This window comes from Leopardus geoffroyi, chromosome B4, assembly GCF_018350155.1.
Source record: "Leopardus geoffroyi isolate Oge1 chromosome B4, O.geoffroyi_Oge1_pat1.0, whole genome shotgun sequence".
Taxonomy (NCBI): Eukaryota; Metazoa; Chordata; class Mammalia; order Carnivora; family Felidae; genus Leopardus; species Leopardus geoffroyi.
The window spans coordinates 61257135-61277654 of record NC_059341.1 but is presented as its reverse complement, the minus strand read 5'-3'; the positions used below and the strand labels follow the sequence as shown (position 1 = coordinate 61277654).

Here is a 20520-nt window from a genome sequence, read left to right as displayed (position 1 = left end):
TTTTAGCAGATCTTGATTCAACCAAGTCCTCTCCCAGCCCACTCCCCACCATACCTTCTGCAATGGCTTTGCAATTGTCATTCAACTTTCCTCTGAATTTCAACTTCTTTAAGAAAAGCTGTGCTCACCTCTCACCCTTTTGTCCTGACCTCTCCCTGTTACTGATATCAATTTGCTTCCCCAGGACCACTACCTCCTCCTTATTCACTCACAGATTTACCCAAGAACCCTCAAATTCCTCCCTTCCCTCAATTGCAGTTCCCTTTTCGCCTTCCTTCTTTTCCTTCTCCCTTCCTTCCACAAATATTTAGCACGTAGAAGGTCCAAGTACTTTTCTAACTTATAAAAACAATCCTTGGGCTCAGTGAGCTTATTATTTAAGAGATAAAGCCATGCAAACATGACTATAAAAAGATTACGGGTGATAAGTTTTGTCTGTATGAAGTACCCTTTGAATACTAAAAATTAATTAAATGTGAAGAGGTGGATTTTAAACGGTTTCATATATAAGGTTGCTTCAGTTACAAATGTGGTTAGTTTAAGGTGGAGGACATTTTTTTTTTTTTAATGTTTATTTACTGGTTTTGAGAGATAGAGAGCAAGCAGGGAAGGGACAGAGAGAGAGGGAGAGAAAGAATCCCAAGCAGGCTCCAAGCTGTCAGCACAGAGCCCGACGCAGGGCTTGAACCCACGAACTGTGAGATCATGACCTGAGCCGAAACCAAGAGTCGGACAGTTAATAAGGTGGAGGACTTTACACTGCTGGATAAACTGGTGTAGCATTAAAGTGTGCAGTTGAGGCTGGTCATGTGTGAGAGACACTGGGGATGATATTGCCTAAGGAATGACAGCACAACGGGAGGGAAGAAATCAAACAATAGCAATATATGCTCAGCAATACATGTTCACAGTCACATCCTGAGTTTCTTCACAGGCAGACTCCTCACTTTATCCACTTCTCTGAGAACATCTTCCCATCTGAGTAGCTCACTCAAACACGCTGCTCCACCTCCACTCGCTCTTTGACTTCACCATGACTTTGGGTACCATTACCGCACCTGTTCATGATTTTCATTCTCTTCCTTCCAGATCCCCCTGTGTACCTCCTTCCCAAACTGCAGCATACACACCACATCTAGTAGCATTCACAATGTGTTGCCCTTTCCAGATCTTCTTTTAATCTATTCTCACCACATTCCCCAAAGGGACACCTGTACTTTTCATCGGGGCCAACACACAAAACCCTGGGGTTACCTTCGTCATTCCCTGGAGAATGTCTCCCATTGCCTTTTCAAGTTCCCCCACTATCTGGGGAATTTGCCCTTAAAGATGCCGCTCTCAGGTTACTATAGCCAAGAACGACCCTGGCAGGTGCAGTTGACCATGCCCTTCCTTAAGCTGGGCCCCAGTCCTGCCACCCTCACACCATGACTTGTACTTTTCAGCTCTCTTCATCCAACTAGTTTACCTACAGACCAACTTCTTGGTTCCTTTTTACTATACAGTGTCTGTCTCAATAACATTTTTTAGATGATTTGAATATAACTCATTTCTTTAAACTTGTTCCTATACAATTTTTTTGAAAAGTGAAATATAACAGCTTAGAGTTGCTATTCTTTAAGTTAAAAGTTAGGGCAAGCTGGGGCACCTGGGTGGCTCTGTCAGTTAGGCATCTGACTTCAGCTCAGGTCATGATCTTGTGGTTCGTGAGTTCGAGCCCCGCGTCAGGCTCTGTGCTGACAGCTCGGAGCCTGGAGCCTGCTTCTGATTCTGTGTCTCTATCTCTCTCAGTCCCTCCCCCACTCATCTCTGTCTGTGTGCATGTGTGTCTCTCTCTCAAAAAAATAAACATTAAAAAAAAAAAAAAGAAAGGGGCGCCTGGGTGGCGCAGTCGGTTAAGGGTCCGACTTCAACCAGGTCACGATCTCGCAATCCGTGAGTTCGAGCCCCGTGTCGGGCTCTGGGCTGATGGCTCAGAGCCTGGAGCCTGTTTCCGATTCTGTGTCTCCCTCTCTCTCTGCCCCTCCCCTGTTCATGCTCTGTCTCTCTCTGTCCCAAAAATAAATAAACGTTGAAAAAAAATTAAAAAAAAAAAAAAAAAAAGAAAACAGTTTAAAGAAAAAAGTTAGGGCAAGCAGGGTTAAGAGCAGGAATGAGAGTAGAAAGCGGGGAGACAGGAAGAAAATGGCAATCTGTGAAAGGCCAAGAGAAGTGGTGACCTACAGACTGAGAAATCTAAGACCAGAGGAATTCAGTAATTAATCTGAAATGTTAATTCAACAAATACACGTGGAGCCCTAATGTTGCTTTAGACTAGATGTATGATACGCCTAAAAGGTGACCTCTCCTACCATCATGGCACTCGTAATCAGGGCTCTGTTATTTTAACTTTCTCTAGTAATTAAGTCAAGCTCCAAGAAAAGCTCAAACAACATGAGCTACCTCAAAAGACTGCCCACAGTGAACAAGAAGCCCTGTTCACTAGCAAGACATCTTACATATTTGTGCTTAATTCTTGGTGTTCTATAAACCTGCTTGACAGGTATGAACCTCTCTAAAATTCAAACAATGTATTTTATAAGCTTTTGTAACAAATATTCTTTGTAAAGAATTCGAATTCTAAATATTCTTTGGGGTTATCATACAACATCTCAGAGACCAAGTCCAAGTGTTTAAAAACAGGAAATATTTCAACACCTCCTCATTCATCATCGTGTCAAATATGCTGTGAAGCTATTGGCTACATGCCAAACTGTGACCAGGTTATTGGCTTTATGTCACATACGTGGAGCTAGGGCTTTAGGAGGCCCACTTATACATCAAAAGGACCTAGAGCAAAATGGAAGTGGTCATACAAAGATACAATCTTTGCTATAACCTCAAGCTAGAATGATTGCACTTATCAGACACATGGTAATCTACTTAACCAATACGTTTTGGGATCCCATTATCTCAAAATGAAAACAATTCTTTCAAGTGAACTACTCAACCTTGAAACCCATAAAGCTCAGTTTAACTTAAATATTCATATTCTACAATCTATAACATCATAATGAGCCAGAATACAGCGAAAGCTTATCAAGCAAACGTAGACAGTATTCAGCCCCCTCCACACACAGAATCAGATAGACTAATGTAAAATTGTATACATCATCCCATGTCAATTTCTTACTTAGCAAGATCCCCTTGAGAGAAAAGTGTGTGTACCATACCAGCAAAACAAGGGCAAAACCATCTTATCCAGATTTAAAGAACAGAATGTTAAAGTTCATGGCTCCAGAGGACACACAGGTCTACATCTACCTGGTTACAAAAACAGTGGCCCAAATCCTCTTAACAAAAAAAAGGAAAAATGGAACAAATTCTACATGAATTCACAAGACTGTCTGGTAAGGTTTGTACCCCAATAGTTAAGAACGATTTTGTTTAGGCAGGAGGCTTAACCAAACTGCTTCAAAAATAAGTCTTTTCATTATGAGTGACAAGTAGAAGAAATTCTATTCCATGCAGTGGGCTCTCTAATTTCAAGATGGATGGGGAGGCTTTACGTTGCACTTCATGGAGTCCGTCTTTTCCTGCTACCCCCTCAGACCCCAACAAAGAGAACAACACCCTGCTTTCAAAAGTGAAATAAGATCCTCATCAGATAACACCAAACCACTGAGTGAGCCAGTCATGAGTCGTGTGGGTACAAAAGCCTTAGGGTGAATTCCCAAAAGGATTATAAACCTAGATCAAGAAATCCCCTTACTAAACAATTTGTTTACTATTCCACCTTTCCAAGGAATTCCATGGTTTTGATGCCCTTTGGATTTCAATCTAATATGCTTGAAGTATTTCATCAGGAAATACTTGTGAGGCATTTTCAAATGGGAGGGCAGACATCAAATATCTATTCAGGTTGTGGCTGTTGAATGAAAATTCATCTCATTATTACTGAATTCTCTTAGTCTAGAAGGAAATCAGAATGACAATTTAACTTCATTCTTCCTTACCTGCATCAATAAAGATTATTTTAAGTGCAAATCTCCAAAACTAAAGAGATCCCTCCTTCCTCATAGAACTTTCCCATGCACTCATCACAAAGGAAAACACTGGACACATTCATTGTTAATACAGGTTTGGAGAGTCGTTTTTATGCTCCCCTCTCATCAACCCCACTACCATCTGTCTTTGGGGCCTAGATTCTCCCCAAACAGGGATGGGGATGAAAAGGAGAATTTTTCTCCAGTAAAGTAATCAACAATTCAGTTAGTACTCTACTGAAACCACTGTGGTAATAATTGATTCAGTAGAGTACTAACTGAATTGTTAGTTGATCTAGTTGAAAACAGACTAATATCTAGGCATTTTTCAAAAACATTTCAGATTTCCAGAGTTTATTTAGCTTTTGTTGGAATTTAAATTTGTTTTAATGTTTAATTTAGAGAGAGAGAGAGAGAGAGAGCGAGCGAGCAGGGGAGGGGCAGAGAGAGAGGAGACACAGAATCCAAAGCAGGCTCCAGACTCCAAGCTGTCAGCATAGAGCCTGATGCAATGTGGGGCTCGAACTCACAAGCTCACGACCTGAGCTGAAATCGGACACTTAACTGACACAGCCACCCTTAGCTGTGTCCTTAGCTTTTGTTGAAATTTAAAAGAATGATTTTTGCCCAATGGACAGCTAGCTCTCTTCTCTTTCATGTTATCCCAAGTTCCAAGGCCTGGAGAGCTCATGTTTACCTTCAAAAAAACAAAAAACAAAACTTGTTGGACATTTTCTGTTTTTCACAAACCAAGGAACAGCCTGACACTTTATAGTACTAATAATTCTTACAAATGGTTTCTGACAGTTCCTTTTATTTTGAGCAGTGCGAGAGTGTTCTTTTTCCAATCTAAGAAGCAGCGTAAGCACACCATCACCATATGATGCATGGTACATACTGGGGATTCGTGAGGGCAAAATGGGGCGCCGCTCCAGTCTTTACTCACATCATTTGGTGTACTCCAACTTACAGGATTAAAGCTAGAGATGTTTGTCTTAAACAAAGGTACACATTCATAGGTATTAACACTCTGCAAATAATTGAGAAAAGTTCAGAGACTCCTTGAGTCCTACTCTTCAATCCCAGGTTCAAAACCCACTTTCACAAATAAGATTTTTCTGGCTTCAAATCTCAGGTCCACTTCTTATGGGCTATGGATCCTGGGAAGTTACTTAACCTCTCCGGGCTTTCCGTTTTATCTATCAAAAGTGATCCTGTTAGTACTAGCCTCAAAGTGTTGTGGTGAGGATTTAGAAAAAGCGCCTGGCACATGATATCTGCTTACAAATTTTAGCTGTTGCTGGCTGCTGTCACATATTTCCTTTTTAAAATCTTCCTGTTAAAATTCTGCCACAGCTCCTTGTGCCTACAGAACAGAGTCCAAGCAAACTGTCATTAAGCCCTCTAAAATAAGATCCTGATGTACTTTTCCAGTCTTATCTTACAATGCTCTGCACTCACCCATCCCGCTCCTTGCAGTACTTATCCCCTGTACTTTCTTGCCTCGGCATCTTTGCTTATACTGTCCTCTCTCTTTGGAACCACCCTAATCGTGTTCCTCTGCCCTGCTACCTACCTACTCCCAAGTGCACCCTTTCCAGGTTCACGTTAAATTCAAGCTCTTCTATAGAAGTGAGCAGGCTAGAAATAACCTCACCCTTTTTTGTGCTACCACAGCACTACCTGTAATAAGTGTACGTTTTATCCTGTTTTACAGAAATGAGCTTTCATGTCCTTCCCTCCCACTAGACAAAAGCCCCTGTGTTCTGCTTATCTTTTCTTTTCATGCTCCAAAGCCCCTGGCCCTGTTTCTTGGACATAGTAGCTCCGTGGTAAATATTTGGTGAAATGAATGGTTAATCTGCAGGAAATAACAGCAACAGATAATATCTGAAATTGCACGTTGTTTCCTCTCATATAAAATTTAACTAGCTTCTACTTTAATTAAATCTAGTTCCTGGATATTTATATTGGGGGCCAGGGAGCATGGTATAGTGTAGATGTTTCCTGAGTGGAAAAGCTCAGTTTTACCCATCAGACAAAGCTAGTTAACAAGAGAACTGTCACATCTTTCTATTTGTCTGAGCACAAACTGATATTCTATCCTCTCTTTTTTACTTAAAACGATTTTTTTTTAAGTCTTCGTATTTCCGAATCCTCCAGACAATGTCTAAATTCATTCACCCACTCAACTACATTTACGGAACATAACATGCTACAGGCTGAGAGGCTATGCACAAAGATGATTAGATAGACCTTTCCCTTAAAGAGCTCGTACTTGTAGGGGGGATGGGCATCCTGCCAGACACAGCACAGGGGAAGATCTGGGAGGAGCAGACAACATTGGCAACGACACTGTGCAAAAGCCAAAAGTCCTAAAGGGCATGCGTGGGAGACAGTGAAAAGTCTAGTTCCGCCGCCGAGCACAGGATGATGTCCTTCAGTGCAAGGGTAAGAGACAGAAGCTGGAAATGCAGGGATGGAGCCAGATCACTAAGGAGTTTTGAATTGCATCTTACGAGGAGAATGAAATTCTGAAGCAAGACACTGAGATGATTAAATCATGTTCTAGAAAGGCTTCTAATAACAGCAGTGTGGAAGGGGGACTGAAGAGGAGAGAAGTTGGTAGCAGGAATATGAGCAAAAAAGCCAAGAAAGAAACTGCCAGTCAGGCTCCGTGGGGAGATGGAAGAAGGAATCAAATGCTGATTTAGCCCTTAAGTCGTCTTCTCAGTATGGTTGGCGGTACTCCTATTCCGCTCTCAGCCCAGCTGCAATATCCCCCATGCTACCCCAGCTCCTAGACTCTACTTCCTCTGACATTTAGTAAGCATTTACATGAGTTAATTTAATAAATGCAGGAGGCAAGAAGTCAGCTAAGCTGAAAAGATGCATCAGATTCCAAAGGTGCCCTGAAGTAGACTGTCAGATAATACCAAGCAGATTTCTCCTCGCTCTTTCCTTCATTCGTTCATTTTAGTACTCATTCACCCACTGGGGTTCCACTCTGTGCTGGCCGTTATTACCTTTCATGTCAAGGACACGGGGATACACAAGCCATTGCCACTTTTCTCTGCATGTTCAAAGCCTGGCTATAGTGTTGTCACTTGTTCAACAATAGGAATCACCAATTGGGCAAGTTGTCCTTAACAGTCTTCATATTAGCAGAGGCTGTTTAAAAATGTGTTCTGGATAGTGGTCACAGTACCAACTTGAAACTTATTTTTACCTTAAATGATTGGTTTGGTACACACTCTGTAGAGCTGGACTGAAAAGGGTTCCCGCCACAATAATTGGGATTACTTTTCTCATGTCACACAGTAGATATTGTGGATTTGCCCACTAACGAAAATGTATTTGTAAACCCAAAATCAGTACTCGTGGTGTTTTCATGGGCATTCCTGGACAAGCACAGAGCAGTAAAAAATTTGAGTTGCCTGTGAACACGGTCCCAGCTGAAGGTGAATAAGGCAATGCTCTCCCTTCTTATTTCAGATCAGCATTCATACTACAAACAAGTGTTTATAGGGCTGAGGTGCTGTCTAGTGTTCCCAAGTGAAAGAGGCTGTGACATGCCTTGCAGAGAAAAACGGACGTGTTAGATAAGCTTTGTTTAGGCATATGTTATAGCACTGTTGATTGCGAGTTCATTGTTAATGAATCAACAATATTAAATAGGTGCCTTAAAGAGATGAAGACTATACATTGATCAACTGAGAAATGTGACAGAAGCTCACAGGAACCTAAACTTACATACCCACCAGGTCCAATGGCTCAGTATTTGCTAATTCAGTATTTGCGGTGACTTTATAGAATGTAACTACCACAAATAACGAGAATCAACTGTATCGTATTAAAGAGTGCAAAGAACCAAGCACACATAACACGTTGATTTTTTTCAGCTCTACCTTCTGAGGACCCAGGAGGACCCCCAAGTGAGGAAGCAGAAATCGCTTTCTGAATCCTACAACATTCCATTAGAATTACTCGGTATTTTCTATACCTCTAAAATCACTCCACACAGACTCACAGAGAAGTGTTGCTGCTTGTGCTGGCTAACAAGGGGAGGAAAGAGAAAGGGTCAACAGGCCAGGAGGCACTGTGGGTCAACGCAAACAGGTGTTTTGACTGTCGCTCTGCTCTTCTTGGGACAAGTCTTATGTCTGAAGGCCCACTACTCCTTGAAGGCCACTTATTTCCTGCTTGATACTTCTTTTTTTCACTCTCCCAACAACACAGAAGGCTCCATCTCTGGGTGCCAGGCTTCTGAAAAGGGGTGTTCTGTGCCAGACCTCAGTCAAGACCAATTCAGACTACGAAGAACCAAAAGGCCCACCTCTCTAAGCAAATAATCCATTCTTTAATTTCTAAAAATTTACAGACAGTAAGACCATTTAAATCTTACAAATCAGGAGCACCTGGGTGGCTCAGTCGGTTGAGGTTCCAACTTCAGCTCAGGTCATGATCTCACAGCTCCTGAGTTCGAGCCCCGCATCACACTCTGTGCAGACAGCTCAGAGCCCAGAGCCTGCTTCAGATTCTGTCTGAAGATTCTGTCTCCCTCTCTCTCTCTGCCCCTTGCCTGCTCACACTCTGTCTCTGCCTCTCAAAAATAAATAAACATTGAAAAAATAAAATCTCACAAATCATCCAAAACTTTTGCAAATGCCCAGGATTCACGTTTCCCATTGTAAAGGCTAATCTCCTCAAGCAGGAAACAACTTCTAGAAATTGGTGTACTGGAAACTAGCTTCCCTGCTCCAGGAATTCCTTGCATTAGAACCAGAAGCATTAATGGACAGAGTTCCATCCTGTGTCTGTCTCTACCCCCCAAGGTTGACATCAAGTTTATTTGTTAAACAAAACAGTCATCCAAGTTCAGACCTATTGAAAAGCTTCCAAGCAAGATGAGAGGCCACGGCCAGGAGGAGGAACAGCTAATCAGAAATCAAGGGCAGGAAAAGCTGGACCCAAAATAAATATAGTACAAAATGCCCAGAATAGCCCAGAAAGACAGCTGATGACCTTTTCTTCTAAAATCTCTTAATATCCCAGTATCAAATAGCCACGTACCTAAAACCAAGCACATAATGACTACCATGAAGGTAAGGAATAAAGTGAAAACAAATATAAAAAGAAGAAAAGCTGATGGTACAGTGACAACTCGTGTTTTGAAAGACAAACTAAAACACAGACGACAAATATAATTATTGCATGGTACTGAGGAGTCCGTCATTGGCGAGGGATTATACCGGAGTTTGAGGTAATAGCAAGTTGTTGAAGCTATCTCAAGCTCTGAGAGCTACCATAATTTCTTAAGAGACAGCATGTATTATTTTTTGCCTAAAGACTAAATGGGTCCTGCTACAGTGGCTGTAAATTACCACACCCCTAATTTAAGTCTCCTCTAGGTTGAACAAGCTCTGGGCTGTGACTCGTCAGGGGGAAGGCAGCATTTGGGTATTCCAGGAACACGGAACACACCCTGGGGACGCAACCTCATTTCTTTGACTATGATGCACAAAGCCTCCAGCTACTGCTAAATAATAGATTTAAGAAGGACTGAAATCCCTTCTCCCACTTCCTTGCCCCCTAAGCCATGGAGAGCCTCGGCTAATTGAAATTCTGATGCCAGAACCATGCATTTCAAAAAATGCCATAATATTAAACCATAGATCCACTAAATGAGATCCACTAAAATTCCCTTGGACCTTCTTCCTTCTTAAAAAACTGCTGAAACTATATGCCTAAAGTGCCGTCCAAAGTGCTAAGTTCTTCTAATTAAACAAACACATAGCACTTAAAAGCACCACCTGTCCAGTTATAGAGCCAATGCATGTGCACACACACACACCCTCCACATGATTTGGTTATTTATTTGCAAAATGTGTAAACATTTCCTTTCTCTCCAAGTTACACCCGTGCATATCTGTATTAAGAAGGGGAAAAAAAATCAGTCACTGACTGCCAATTTCCTAACGGGGTGGGGAAAAAACAAAGCAACTGAGAATAAAGACTGCTAAGGCTTAGCAAATAGCTTCAAGCTACCCTCAAACTCCATTGCACCTCACACACAAAGGAAGCCTCTGCTTAAAGGAATAGTTCTAAAACCCCAACCACATCCCCCTTGGATTGTAAAGGAGATCCTAGATACTTAGTAAAAGAGGGAGAGATCACTAGAGGGGGAAAAAATGGAAATAAAAATCTTTTAATGGAAAGAAATTCATTTACATATTGTCTCAAGTTATAACGAACCAATAAAACACAAAACACATATGTGACACATGATTCCAAATAAGATTGCCAATCCCAAGCAGTATTTTGAGAATCACCCAGGAGGTAGAAAACATCAACACCATATGATAAAGTGAACAAGACTACCAGGGTATGGAGAAAGAGAGCCCAAAGGGCCAGAGCTACGGGGGCTGCTTTTCTTTAGGGGCAACATCATCTCAGCGGCTACAAAATGCCTGTTCAGAAACCACTACATGACAAGGTGCAGCGATTATATAAGCAGGCCTGAGTAATAAAGTGCACAGTCCCACGGCCTTCCTCAGCCTGAAGAAGACAGGGCAGTAACAAAGCCAGATGAGAGGCCCCACCTCATTTCTGTGCCTGGGTCCATCCAGCCTCCAAAGTGGCATAACCAGACAGCTTTCACCACCACCATCCCGTGACCTCAAGAACCATGGGCACAATGTAGAGAGAAGGGTGTTGCCTGGGCTCTGAGACAAATGATACTTCTTGTTTGCCAGTTGCCAGAACATCTAAATGCCAGAAAGTACAAACATCCCAAAGTTTTTGGTTTAATTCTTTCCTATATGCCCTCCTGCATCAGCTGCATGTAGATACCCCTGGGTATAAGAGGATCGAGGTCGGAACTTAAAAGTAATAAGTAGGGGCACCTGGGTGGCTCAGTCAGATGAGTGTACAACTCTTGATTTCAGCTCAGGTGTCAAGATCTCACAGTTCATGGGATCGACCCCCACATTGGGCTTGGCTCCAACAATGCAGAGCCTGCTTGGGATATTCTCTCTCTCTCTCTCTCTCGCTCTCGCTCTCGCTCTCTCTCTTCCTCCCCCACTCACACTCTTGTCTCTCTCAAAATAAATAAATAAACTTAAAAAAATAAGTAATAACACTATTTGGTACTTATTTTATTAATTTAATTAATCCAATATTTAATTTCTATGACAATTATTCAATGTTTTTTAGTAAATATTTGCTTTGACATCAGGAACAACAAAACAAACCCAATTTTGGGGGCAGGGTGACACTCCCAAAGATGTAATGTGGGAAGTGGGAATTTAAATAGAGATATGAGAGAAAGCCAAATACAGCTTTCATAATCTAGCTATGCCATATATTTAAATACATGTCTTATATATTTGTGTAGTTGATATATATATATATATACACCCTTTCATGAATAGAGCATGTGTATTAGAGCTTGTTAAAGCAAATGCTGCTGTGAAAATAAATGTAGATATACTCTTACAACCTTAAATCAGTTACCTCACTTTAGTCATTTAATGTTTTATCTGATATGGATAGTAACTATTTGGTGAACTTAGGTCATATCTTAAAACTGCTCCTTCATCTACTATCGTAAGTACCAACATATGCTGTCAAAGGATCCTCTGACTTGGAATGAACCTGTCAAAGAATCTAGCATTTAGAAAAATATAAATATTGGGGCGCTGGGGTGGCTCAGTCAGTTGAGCAACCGACTCTTGATTTTGGCTCAGGTCAATGATCTCACACTGAGCGTGAAGTCTGCTGAAGATTTTCTCTCTCCCTCTGCCCCTCTCCCCTGCTTGCATACTCTCCCTAAAAAAAAAAAAAAAAAAATACACTCCCAAACTAGGTATGACATTTAGAGGATTCACAGAACTCCCCTCTGCCTCAAAGTACCAATCTAAACTATTCCTGATTTTATAGATGAGGAAACAGAGGCCCATGGCAAATGATATACCAGAAGTGCCAAAGCTAGTACTAGAAAAATCAGAAGTAGAATTTCAGAGTTTTGGGTAAATTGTTCTCCTTGCTCAAATCACTCTAAAAGTTTTTTCAGAACACTAGAGTATTCATTTGTTTGATCATAATCTCACCGAGGTCAGGGGCGTCTGAGTGGCTCAGCTGGCTGAGCATCCGACTCTTGATTTCGGCTCAGGTCATGATCTCATGGCTTGTGAGTTCAAGCCCCACATCGGGCTCCATGTTGACAGCGAGGGGCCTGCTTGGGCTTCTGTCTCTCTCCCTCTCTTTCTGTCCCTCCCCTGCTCAAGCTATTTCTCCCTCTCTCAAAATAAATAAACTTAAAACAAATTTTTTTTTATAAAAATAATCTCACCGAGGGCAAAATCAAGCTTAATCGATACCATATGTCTTAATAGCTAGTACAGAATCACTAATGGGTGAAAAGACGTGGCCAACCACAACCAGTTGGGAAGCATACCATATACTGGGTGTGGTGGTATGTAGTAAGTCACCCACAGAGCCTCTCACCACAGTCCCCTGGTAAATAAGGACACCTTATTTACATTTGCAAAATGTCTGCCAAGAATTGAGAGTCCAACAAAAATTCTGATTTTCCTTTGTCCGAAATGACCCAACTTCCCCATGAATCTCAGCTCCACTGGCTGCTTCTTGAATTAACCGAGTAAAGGAGTTCCAACAACCAACAGTGTCTTCACTGACCCACCCTGGGGAGGGCCTGGCCAAGAACACATGGACAAATGTTTCCTTTCATCTTTCCTCTGATTTCAGTTTAAGGCGAGGCAAGTCGGAAAATACTTATTAGTGTTCACCATACTTAAAAAAGAAACTAGCTAGTCTTATGTTTTTAAAAAAATCACCTGAAAACTCTTACGAATTCTCAGCTACTGAGTCAAACAGGCAACATCCATAAGAAGATTCAGAAAAATAGTAAGAATAATGGCTGTCATTTTTCGTACAACACACCCAAATGCACACTGCAGACATTACGGCAGTAAACTGTCACAGCAAACCTATTAGGTAAGCACATTAATATCCCTACTTTACAGAGGAAAGAGCTAACCTACGGAGACGGTCAGAAGAGGCAGGAGCTGTGACCTGAACACAGAATGGTCGCACGGCAAGACCCTCACGCCCACACCCCACATTTGTTTGAAAATACATTTGTTTCCTATTTTGGTAATTCTATTGATTAAGTCCGGGTCGGCTCAAGATTCATACAGCAGGAACTGGTTTTTCAAAGCTTCCTCAAAACAAAATTAGACTTAAAAAGAAATTTGACCAACATTAGAATAAATTCGTTCAGAAAATGCTTTGAGAGCTCCTTCTGAGATTCAGCCTGCCTGCCTGCAACAATAGTTCTTTTTTTTTTTTTTAAAGTTTATTTATTTTTGAGAACAGGGGAGGGAAGTGGGTGGGGGAGGGGCAGGGCGACATAATCCCAAGCAGCTTTCCCCCTGATGTGGGGCTCCATCCCATGAACCATGAGATCGTGACCTGAGCCAAGACCAAGAGTCAGAAGCTTAAGCGACTGAGCCACCCAGGCGCCCCTCATTATTTATTTCTTTATTCATTTCCCCAAACTCTTCAGTCTCACAATACAGATTCTTCCCCTGGGTTGTCAGTTTTTAAGGCCCTTGATCAGGTTGATGAGATCTCCTAATCATTTCTAGGGTTGCCTAGACATCTCTCTTTTCTGGATTTACTGCCTCTTCCCCTCTGTAACCATTTCCTGGACCCAACCAAAGCTCTTCTCTGCCAGAAGAGCAAGCCTTAACACACCACACACGTATCAAGGAAGGCTTCCACCTGGCCACACTCTCAATCTATAAGAGCAATATACAAAAGCATCTTTATCTGTTTCTGACTAGCATCTTTGGACCATCAGGCTGAGCCAAACAAATCACCTGGCTACCTAAAATCAACTTGTCTGCTTTCAAAGACATTTATTTAGTTCAACATCACTCCCCAGATCTGCAGAATCTAAATCACTGAGTAGTCTCTGAACAAAACACAAACACCAGAAGATATGTGCAAAAATATTCATCAAAGCACTATTCGTTATTCATCCAAACTGGATAGCACCTAAATGTCCAGCAACTTTAAAAGAGATATATAGGGGCGCCTGGGTGGCTCAGTCGGTTGGGCATCTGACTTCGGCTCAGGTCATGATCTCACGGTCTGTGAGTTCGAGCCCCGCGTGGGGCTCTGTGCTGACAGCTCGGAGCCTGGAGCCTGTTTCAGATTCTGTGTCTCCCTCTCGCTCTGACCCTCCCCCATTCATGCTGTCTCTCCCTGTCTCAAAAATAAACGTTAAATTAAAAAAAAAAAAAAAAAAAAAAAGAAAGAGATATAATTGAATACCATTAAGAGCAAGGAGAATGAAATAAAACAAACTTATGCAATACTGTAGAAGAATTTCACAAATACAGTAAGAAAAATAAGCCAGACACAAAAGAATATATAGTACATGATTCTATTCACACAAATTTTTTCAACAGGCAAACTTATCAATGGCATTAGAAATCATGGAATCAGTTACCTCCAGGAACATTAGAAGAGGAGGGTTCTGGGGTGCCGGCAATTTTCTGTTAATCTGGGTGCTGTTGCAAAGGTGTGTCCATTTTGTGACAATTATTCCCTCAAGCCATCCACTTATGATTTGTGCACTTTCCTTCATAATTTATTTCCATAAAGAGCTGACTGAAAGAGACCCCAGAGAACGTCTGGTCGGCTCTCCTCAGTTGGCATAAATAAAAGTAACTGTTTCCCATGTATGTGAACTATCTCAAGGACACACAGGAAATCCATGGAAGGTCTGGGACTAAACATTTTATCTCTTAACTCCCCATCTAGGTACCAAAGCTACCTCTCAAAAGTGGGAGGATGTTTCTCTAATTTCCTTCCTTGTGACTATGGCCAAACTTTAGAAGGATTAGGCTCATATTCCTGTTAAGAATACAACCCAGAAGGTTCTAGTCTCCTACCAAAAGCAGTGCCAAGAAAAGCATTTTAAACACCATTTACATAGGATATGGCCAATCAAAAAATGTCAGCACCAAATTCACACAGTGGGTTTTGCCACTTAACAGTTGTGTGCCGGTCAGCAAACTCCCTACCCTTCTCTGAACCTTAGTATCCTCACGCAGATCACTGAAATGTTAACTCCAACCTTGCAAGATTGCCATGACAATATAAGATCATAATATCAGAGCAGTGCCTGGCACGTTGCAAACACTTGAAAAAGTATTTGTTAAATGAATACTGATTGCATTGAATGAATCAAGTACCTATCACTTGGAAGATGCTCAACAAATAGCTAAGTATTATTACTGAACAAGAATAACGGGGAGGAAGAGAGTAAATAAGCTTATGTGAAAACACCTCATGTTTCTAAACGTACAGGGTCATTAAGGGGTTGACCAAATTCTCACTGGCTTCAATACAGCACTGAGATGGTCTGTGGGACAAAGAGCCATCAAGGATTGAGAAGAGGGTGGTGCTTTTTCTGTGCTATCAGGTCTGTGTTTTTCTTCTCGCTGCCAACCAGATTTGCTCACTGACTGCCATAACACATCTAAATTCTACAATCACCTATGTTAGTCATAGCACTTTTAGAATTGAAAAACTTTTCCAGAGGGGGGTGGGTCATCAATTGTCACAGACTTAATGAGTAGACGGACACAGTCGAGTAACTTTACTACTGGGAAAAAATTTACACACTCAATATACAGAAAGGTAATTACAGGCTTTACAAGTGTTGGAAATAAACAATGCAGAGGAGAAAGTTTACTCACATTTTTAAAAGCAAGTTTAATAGTGATTTTTTTTCTTCAGCTCTTCAAATTTTCCATGTACTTCTTAGCAAACTGATCCATAAAATTCTTCTATACTGAAAAGAAACAAATATAAAAAAGATAAAATTAATTTCAAATTATAGCACACCAGAAAAAAAATACAGCCTATAGATGGTCAAGTATTGTGTAAGCAAAGAGCATCAAACTAGATAACACATGTGTAATTAAAAACATGAAAATGTGTTAAGGACCAACAGATTTAACTAACTTCCTTCCAGTTCTTTCTTTGCTTCCTCCCCCTTTTTTCCTCCCCTTTCCCCCAGCATTCCCTTCTCCTTCTTCCTTACTTCCCCAGTTGCTGGACAACCTCAAATACTCGTTGAAGCCTGAGTTTCAGCAGAAAACCACCATCATTCATTTTTATAGCACAAAGTACCTGGCACATGTTAGGTACTCTATGAATGTTTGTTGAGTAAATGAACAAATCATAACTTGACAATATTTGGTGGCTAAGGTTAAAAAAAATAAAGGAAATTATTTTCTTGTCCAACAAGACCAATCAATATGCAGACAATATGGCAGAAACATATATACCGTTTTCTAGGCTTGCAATTAGACTTGACTGATTTCCTTACCTCCTGTAAATAATAAATACTTAGAAAAAAAATTTCCAGTACTATATGTATGGGCATGTATATCCTCACCATTACAGTAATAACATACTTTGGTCGTTAAGGAATATTTAGGAACAGAAGTTCCTTTAGAGGTGCTCACTACTCAAATGAGAAAGCAAAAGTATCTCCAAGTTAAATACCAGATATGTTACCTTACATGTGTTTCTCAAATCTATATATAGTTAGAGCCAGTCCCGGATAAAATTATGAAGGAGCAGTGTGGTTCCTTCCTTCTTTAATCTGTCCTTTTGAGGAGCCAGTGACCCCAGATGTTTAAGGAAGGAAGGAAAGAATAGGATCAGATCTGTGGCTCAAACAGCTTAACGCATATCCTTCCTAAGGACATTTGCATTTGAAAAAGACCTTCAAAAGAGGCAGGTGCTTAACACGGAAATAAAATGCATTACTGACAACAGAATTTCAGGTATGAATGGGGGATAGTGGCTGTCTTAAAGAAATCTCTCCACTCAGGTAAGCATCTGCCCATTCTGTCTCCCCTAAAGCTGGCTTCATGTATGACCCACACAGACACACCAATCCAGGTGAATTTTAAGCGATTAATGATGCACGCATAAGCCAGCCTAATTTTAAGACTACTCTGTGCTCCAAAAGTAAACAGTTGTATTAGTCAACAGCTTTCCACATGAGTGTTTAGGAACCCTACTCCATAGGTGCTTCTGAGAAAGGCAGGAGTGAGCGACGTGTGGCACCAAGTACAGCAGCTTCTCTCTTGTCTGTTGTAGACTCAGATCCAAGATTGGGGTTAGGGAAGGGGTTTCCTTGAGCGCTCATGAAAGGGCTGAAATTGATGATTACATTAGCAACTAGCACAGAAAATCCCAATGAGTTCATAACCGAACAGATATAAAATCATCATCACACCAAAATCCTGTTAGAAAACACCATTTCTAACAGGGCCTTTGTGGGGGAATGTGAGTTCTACGCGGGGTCCCAGAGCCCAGGTCAACCCAGGTCTGAGCAGGCAAGAGCCTCGCCTGCGCTTTCAAGTCCCGCCCTGCAACCAACAGCAGAAGGAAGGGATCAACAGTGAGGGACAAGACTACAGTGGGGACAACCTGAGGATGTTCCAGAGGTGGGGAAAGAGAGGCCTCCAGCAGGGAGGAAGACACAGAGGGTTTCTGTGAGTCAGCTACGTCCCCAGGCCCCTTCCCAATCCCCATGAGCCTCGTTGCTAGAAATTACACGTGCAAGGTTTCGACTTCACCATAGGTCAGGGCCTATCAGGTACAAATGAGGACAGAAAAATCAGTGGAACGGGTTTAAAGAGAAGAAAAAAATACATACCTATATTCTGTAAGACCCAATTCAAAACATATAAAATAAAAAAATGTTAAAGAGAATTGTAAGAAAGTGTTCCCTGAACTTGCTCCAGACGGTTCTATTCAATTGAGAAGCACTGAGTATTTTCAATCCCTCCCTCTGCACAGAGCTCTGATTATTTGGCCCAACCAAGACTGAATACATAAAAACATTTATAAACATGAACCATTGGGTTTTTTGAGTTTCCATCATGAGCCTTGTTTAAGTAAGTCAAAGATGTCCTTTGTTGCACAGTTTTGATCGAATGCAAGAGAATGTAGTCATTTCCTCAGAAACAGACGTAAGTTATAAATATGAACTAACCAACAAAGCCACTCACAAAAAAGGTTCACTGACAAGTTTAATTTAAAAAGAACACTTTATTAAACTGAAAAGTAAGCCAGAAAAACATCCAAACCCATGCAAACAACATTCCTAGCAGAAAAACCTGTTGTGTAATGACAAGGATAATTACAAATAGCATGTTATCTGACTCACATATTTTTCCTACACAGAAATTACAAAAAAAAAGACAAAAAACCAAACAACAGTCTGTATTTGTGTTCTTTTAATAAAACAACCCTTACCATCCTGCCCAAATCACAGATTTCAAATTCTAAGAAAAATCCTCCAGGCCATTACATCAGCAACTTCTATACATCTCTTTGAGATGGGAAAACACATTTATTACTATTGGTGACTTTCTAAATCCTTTAGATCTTCTCAAGCATGACCATCACAACTGAGAATAACACATTAAACATAATCATTTGGAGGCGAAGTTATTGTTTATTATAATAATACCTGGGTTGTAGTTTGAGGTGTTAGGGTTCAGAGCCTACAGCCAAGAAAGAATTCTTGAGATTCGGTGCAAAAAGGTGATTTTATTAAAGCACAGGGACAGAACCCATGGGCAGAAAGAGCTGCACTGGAATTGGGTCAGGTGACTGGTTATATAGCTTCAAGTTTGAGGTGTTAGGGTTCAGAGCCTACAGCCAAGAAAGAATTCTTGAGATTCGGTGCAAAAAGGTGATTTTATTAAAGCACAGGGACAGAACCCATGGGCAGAAAGAGCTGCACTGGAATTGCGTCAGGTGACTGGTTATATAGCTTCAAGTTGGGAGGGGGTAAGCCTCCTCCAAAGAATTTGGAAACAAGGTTTCCAGGACCTTGAGGGGGCTAGCTATTGCTTGGAAAAGGTCATTTACTACTGTTTAGTAAAAACTCGGTCCTTTTGATTACTCAAAAGGTCTCATCTGAGGGCCTTCAGATGTATATCAGGGGGCCATAAGCTTGCAGTAAGACTGCCAACATATATGGGGAGGGGGAGGGGAAGGCGGGCAGACATAAAGGAGGTTTCCAAAGGATTTTTTTTGTATGTTCAAGTAGACAGACTTACAGGATGCTGAGGGTCAGGATAATGTTAAGTTCAGATTCCCTTTTGCCCCTAGCAAAGTGTCATCAAGGCACCTGAGCTTGCAGAGGAATGTCACTCTGCCTGTCTCAAGAACTTGTCAATGGGCTGTAGGGAAATTTGTTTTTTCTTCTGCCTTCCTTTCCCACAGCAATACCTATTTCATAGATTAAAAACTAAATGGAATGCAAAGTCTCTATTCAGGTATAACTTAAGCATCTGAAGCATAGGTCTGCACAAACAGTCTGCAACCTGTTTTTATAAATAAAGTTTTACTGGAACACAGCCATACCTTATCAATTACAGCTTCTGCAAGACACAATGACAGAGCTGAGTAGTTGTAGAAGAGACTGTAAGTCCTGCAAAGTATAAAATACTTATTAACTGATCTGTCCCTTTAAGAAAAAATTTCCTGACCTCTGGTCTCTATATCAGTATAGTACAGTCGACCAGTTGAATACACTCAGTTGACTAAATCTTGAAATAAGAAACACTAATCCTGGTTTAACCATCTTGCTAGATAACTACCTAAGTCACTTGACCTTTAGCTGCTTTAATTTTCTCATTTACAATAATAGATAATATTTATTGGGAATTTATGTACTAGGGACCATTCTAAGGGCTTTACTTTTAGTAAATGAACAATGAATTCATTCATTTAATTCTGGCAAAAATGCTCAAAGTAAATGATTATCTCCATATTACAGATGAGGAAACTGAGGTAGGGGAGTTAAATAATTTGCCCAAAGTCACATTGCTATTGAGTGGAAAAATCAGGATCAGAACTTGGGCAATTTGGGTACAGAGCTGGTATTATTAATCTCTGTGCTATACTGATAATAATTTTAAAAGTTACAGATAATAAAAAGAAATCTCAACAGGTTTGTAGGTTAGAAATGTTAGGAAAAGGCAGTAAAGTATACCTCTGCACAGTTTAGGATAAGGTACCTAAAATAAGGTACTTCTTTACATACATGATAGATATATATATATATCATATATATATATATCAGATATATATCAGATATATCATATATATCAGATATATCAGGTATATATCAGATATATCTGATATATATCACACATATATATATCACATATACATATATCATAAATATATATATTTATATAATGGACTTCCACAGACTTGCAAGAATCTTCTGATTCTAAGATTAGGCTTACCGTGGGGGTATGGGGAATATAAAAATCCAAAATACTCTTTTTTTTTTTTTTTTTTTTTTTTTTTACTAACCAAGGTAATCAAAGAACCAAACTGACCAATGTCTATCTTC

General features: G+C 40.6%; 1 protein-coding gene across 29 annotated transcripts in view; it reads right to left on the bottom strand.

Annotated features, from left to right (window-relative positions):
- PPFIBP1 (PPFIA binding protein 1) overlaps nt 1-20520 on the bottom strand; it is a 173431-nt gene that overhangs the window by 101809 nt on the left and 51102 nt on the right. For 19 of the 29 annotated variants that reach the window (XM_045464413.1, XM_045464422.1, XM_045464419.1 and 16 more), the window contains one exon: nt 15821-15915. The gene's annotated coding sequence lies outside the window, so the exon portion shown is untranslated. Of the gene's footprint in view, nt 1-14565; nt 14727-15820; nt 15916-19520; nt 19588-20520 lie in introns of all 29 variants that reach the window. The other 10 variants (XM_045464428.1, XM_045464406.1, XM_045464417.1 and 7 more) reach the window with 3 other exon arrangements.